General features: G+C 39.9%; 1 pseudogene; it reads left to right on the plus strand.

The window, feature by feature from the left end:
* The first annotated feature begins 3,868 nt into the window (after positions 1 to 3,868).
* LOC105468572 (glucosamine 6-phosphate N-acetyltransferase pseudogene) lies at positions 3,869 to 4,769 on the plus strand (annotated as a pseudogene).
* The last annotated feature ends 903 nt before the right edge of the window (positions 4,770 to 5,672 follow it).

The raw sequence follows: 5,672 nt of genomic DNA on the forward strand, positions 1-5,672 counted from the left end.
GTCCCTGAGCCCAGAGCTTAGTTAGGAGGCCCTGTCCTTTTATATGTAGGTGGAGTTAGCCATGCAGTTAAGCGGAAATACATGTATGCATCAGTATCAATCCCTGGAAGAAGAACACCAAGCACCAATTATCAATCCCAGGAGAGGACTCTTACCACTTGACTAATTTTTGCTAAAGTTCTTAGATCTGGCAGAAGGTTTTATATAAATGCAGCTGCCAGAGATTTTGCACAAACCCAACTGGCAGAGTATAAATCCAGTGAGACAGAACACTTACAAAGCCCATCAGGCAAAGCAACTTTATTACTCACAGATAGGCAATAAGAATCAATGGAATGCCTAGGATCCATGGTAAACTGGTTCCCCCAAGGCTCAGGAAAGCTTTCCGGAACAGATGAGATCTTGTCTGCAAGTGCCCTGCTTTGCACTACAGATGAAAGACCCTGAAACCATTCTGCTCTGGGTTTTATACCCTAGGGGCTAATTGGATTGCTGGGCTGAAATGCTGCAGGAGGTCCTCTTCCAGGAGGGATGCAAAGATAGTCCAGGCTGTATTGAACTCTTCCTCCTTATTTCAGGATGTTGCATTCTCAGTATATTCTGCCCAAGAGTTGCAAGCAAGAAGGGGATTGGTTGGGCCAGCCAAGATCACCCAGGAACCCATCTTCCTGCATATGACCCCCAGGCTCATGCACTTTACACACCTGCAGAGACTACACCCATCCAAGGCACAACCACTGTGGCCTGTGCCACATCTGAACTCACCAAAGCCACAACTGGGGTGGCTGAGGAGTACAGTGCTGTAGTGAAGGGAGCAAAACCTGCAACGTGAGTGTCACTGGGAAGTGTGTCCCCACGGTCCCAGAAGCACAGGGGTCCCTCCTTTACATTCTTCTCTTGTCTTGAACAATAACTTCTGGCCACTGTTGAGATGACTAATCTCTATCAGATGGTCATTTGTCCACACCCTGAAAGTTCTCTTCTGACAATGCTTTCTTGATTTTTGTATTATGGATAGGCTACAAATTTTCAATATTAAATTTCTGTTTCCATTTTGATTAACAATTCCATCTTTAACCATTTCCCCTCTTCTCACAATTTTCTATAAGCAGTCAGGAGAATCCACTAAAGACTTTCAACACTTTGCTCAGACATGTCCTCAGCAAAATACTCAATTTCTTCACTCACAAGTTCTACTTTCCACAAAACACTAGGACACAAACACAAATCAGCCAAGTTCTTTAGTACTTTATAACAAAGATGGCCTTGCCTTCATGACTCAAAAACATGTTCCTCATTTTTGTCTGAGATCTCATAAGAATGACCTTTATCAGCCATATTTCTACTAACATTCTGTTCAGGGTCACTTAGGTTTGTTTTGTTTTGTTTTGTTTGAGATAGAGTCTTACTGTGTTATCAGGCTAGAGTGCAGTGGCATGATCTCGGTTCTCTGCAACCTCTGCCTTCCAGGTTCAAGCGATTCTCCTGCTTCAGCCTCCTGACTAGCTGGGATTACAGGCGCTCGCCACCTGCCCAGACAATTTTTGTATTTTTAGTAGAGACAGGGCTTCACCATGTTGGCCAGGCTGGTCTCGAACTCCTGACCTCATGTGATCCGCCCGCCTCAGCCTCCCAAAGTGCTGGTTTTACAGGCATGAGCCACCACCCCTGGCCACTTAGGTGTTTTCTAAGAAGATTTGGGCTTTCTCTAAACCCCTCCTCCTCTCGATTTCTCTTTAGAATTGCTCCTAAGAATCTATTCCTGGCAATGTAAGTGTTTTCTTTTTTTTTTTTTTTTTTTGAGACGGAGTCTTGCTCTGTAGCCCGGGCTGGAGTGCAGTGGCCCGATCTCAGCTCACTGCAAGCTCCGCCTCCCGGGTTTGCGCCATTCTCCTGCCTCAGTCTCCCGAGTAGCTGGGACTACAGGCGCCCGCCACCTCGCCCGGCTAGTTTTTTGTATTTTTAGTAGAGATGGGGTTTCACCGTGTTAGCCAGGATGGTCTCGATCTCCTGACCTCGTGATCCGCCCGTCTCGGCCTCCCAAAGTGCTGGGATTACAGGCTTGAGCCACCGCGCCCGGCCGTGTTTTCTTTATGCACCTCAAACTCTTCAGCTTCCATCTTTTACCCAGTGCCAAAGCCAGTCCTCCATTTTTATACACTTGTTATGGCAGCACTCCACTTTTCAGCACCAATTTTGCTGTAGCCTCTCCTGGCTGCTACAACGAATTGCCATAGACTGGTTGCCTTAGCAGCAATAAACATTTCTCACAGTTCTTGAGGCAGAAAGTTGAAGATCAAGATGGAGGTGGATTTGGTATCCTATAAAGGCTCATTTCATATTTCACAGACAGACAGCTGTCTTCTCACTGTGTATTCACATTGTAGAAAGGGAAAAGGAACACTTTCAAGAACTTTTTATAAGGGCTTTAAACCTATTCATGAGGGCTTGGCCCTCATGACTTAATCACCTCTCAAAGTGATTGGCCCTCATGACAAATCACCTCTCGAATCCACCTCCTACTACCACCACCTTAGAGGTTAAGATTCCAACATATGAATTGAAGAGTGGGCAGGGAGGGAACACAAATATTTAATCTATAGCACCTAATAAACCATAGTCAATCTCTTTTTGATTGTCAGCTTTGTTTCCTCCCTTGCTCTAGGATTAGGACTTCATTATACTTTTCAAAAAGCTTTTCTTTTTCATTTGTGTTTTGCAATTATTTAAAAGAAATTTGGATTAGAAGTCCTAATGTTCACCATTGAACAAATATCTTTAGTTATTTTCTATTTTTCCAGCGTTCTAACAGCCTTATTACAAATATAAAGGAAATATTTTAACGAGAAAAGTCTATCTCCACCTTATTATAAAAACGTCTCAACTTTTTGTTTTTTTGAAGTCCCCTACCGATTCTATTTTATACACATAACTAGCTGTACTCCTATATAAATCAGTTAACACTGGGAGGCCGAGGTGGGTGGATCACGAGATCAGGAGATTGAGACCATCTTAGCTAACATGGTGAAACCCCGTGTCTACTTAAAAAAAAAAAAAAAAAAAAAAAAAAAAAAAAAAAAAGCTGGATTTGGTGGCACACCCCTGTAGTCCCAGCTACTCGGGAGGCTGAGGCAGGAGAATGGCATGAACCTGGGAGGCAGAGCTTGCAGTGAACCGAGATTGCGCCACCGCACTCCAGCCTGGGCGACAGAGCGAGACTCCATCTCAAAAAAATAAATAAATAAAAATAAATAAATAAATAAAAATCAGTTAACAAAATGAGATTTGGGTAGGCCCAGAGAGCCAAACCATATCATTTAACTCTTTAGTTCATTTGGAAATTTCTTAGAGTGTGTTCTGTGGTCATATTCCATAAATACAGACAATCACATGGAAGTTTTCGGTTTTCCTTAAACAAAAATTAGTAGAACCAACCCCTAGAGATATACATTTAGTATGTCTAGGGTTAAATATATATGTACATATAAAATTAATTAATACAATTATATAACTATAATTAGCATAAACATTTTATGATTATCTATAATCATATATTATCTAATTTTTAAAAGTTTCAAGTTGAGGAAGAGTAAATAAATAATAAAGCAGAGTATTGTTTAACAAAACAATGTTTGACTCATTATTTTCTCCAAAATTGGTGGTCTCTAATTTCTTTCTTAATTAATATATTGTATAACACTCATCCCCACTGTTTCAGTTATTACTTTAAATACTAATATTTCCCGTGTAAAAGTGAGTCATAGAGTCCAATACGCCTGGCTAGCAGCATCGACTACAGGACATCTCCAGGCAGGGTTCGCTGAATAGGGGAGACAGAGCTACCTGTCTAGTATGATGATCGGGCTCTATGGAGGATAGTAATCTAGAGCTTAAGATGGGAGAACAAGACCTTACAGCAAAAACGAAACATGATGAAACCCCTATATTTGACCAGAGTACTCAAAGTACTAGCCTGGAGTCAGAATACAGCTAGATTTTCTCCAGCCACTTTCCCAATGCGTCCTGGAGGAGACCTGTTTTAAGACCTGTTTGTACTGCTGACTTAAGTAGGGGGGGTGTGTGTGTGTGTGTGTGTGTGTGTGTGTGTGCGCGCGCGTGTGTTAAGATAACGGGGCCAGCTGACAAGAGAGACTGGAGTTGTGAACCCTGAACAATTTATGAAATCTTTTGAGCATATAAAGAAATCTGGGGACTATCATGTTACAGATGTGGAAGATGCAACTCTAGGACAGATTGTTGCTACAGCAGCTCTGAAAATAGAACACAAATTCATCCATTTCTGTTCTAAGAGAGGAAGAATAGAAGATGTTATCATTAACGATGAACGCAGAGAAAAGCAGCTTGGCAAGTTGTTATTATCAACCCTGACTTTGCTAAGCTAGAAACTGAACTGTTATAAGATTTCCCTTGAATTTCTACCACAAAACGTTGGTTTGTATAAAAAGCTTGGATACACTAGATCTGAGGAAAACCGCATGGGCTGGAGGTTTCTAAACTAAAAATCTTTTCTAGAGAATTGTTAAAGGGGCTAATGCTGTAAGTCTATACTCTTTGCAGAGTTAAAATAATGTACTGCTGCAGCCCAGTAACCTCCATAAGTACTGGACTGAAAAAAAACATGGCAATACTACAAGTATAATGACATTTAGAAGATTATTTTGGGCTGGTGGGATGTGTGTGAATTTAGATTACAAATGAATATTATAAAGGGAATGATTTTTAATCAAAGGAATATATTTTTAGCTTGAATATTTTATTGAATGTATTTTTTTTTTAAGTTTAGCTTCATTTCTTGGTAGTCAAGATGATGGGTAGTAAGGAGTCATATGTCTGCTGTGTTGCTCATTTTTAAAAAGTGTATGTTGAATAAGGCTGTTTCTTATCACATGCAAAAAATTAAATATTTTTGTTTCAAAGAAACATATCTCAATACACTTAGGGCTGTATCATTTCCCACATATTAAGTGAGGATGGATAAATTAGTTATTACAACTAAACATAGTACAGTCCAACATGTGGTGATACTAATGCAGGCAAACTTGTTCAGCCTTTTAAAGAAGTGTAGAAGAAATGAAAATGCTTCATTTGACAAGATTCAAAGTAAAATAATTTAAAAGTTTTACTAGAAGTTTGTACAGTTCTGTGTAGATAAAAAGCACAATTTTTCTTATTTGTGAAATATAATTATTCATTTGTTAAAAATACTGAAAAGCAATTATATTGGGAAATCTAAGGTACTTTTAACAGTGAATTAGCAAATCTCAGCATATGTATTTCTACCCCAGCGTTTCTTTTCATGGGCATCTGAAGCCTCTGTTCTGAGTAACATTTTTATCAAAAATGTAATATTAGAGAATTGAGTGGAACACAATATTTTAAAATGTATTGATATTGTTTGTAGGCTCCACCCAAATCTCATGTTGAATTGTAATCCCCAGTATTGGAGGTGGAGTTTGGAGGGAGGTGATTGGATCTTGGGGCCAGATCCCTTATGAATTACTAATCCCTCATGAATTATTGATTGTGCTCTCCATTCACCTTCAAGTATCCTGAGGCACCTTTTGTCACCTGCTCTCTATGCTCAGAATATCTGGCTGTAATCCAAACTTCTGCAACATCCAAACATCTTTTGGGATATAGTGCAAGTGTTC

The sequence above is a fragment of the Macaca nemestrina genome, chromosome 8 (assembly GCF_043159975.1).
Source record: "Macaca nemestrina isolate mMacNem1 chromosome 8, mMacNem.hap1, whole genome shotgun sequence".
Taxonomy (NCBI): Eukaryota; Metazoa; Chordata; class Mammalia; order Primates; family Cercopithecidae; genus Macaca; species Macaca nemestrina.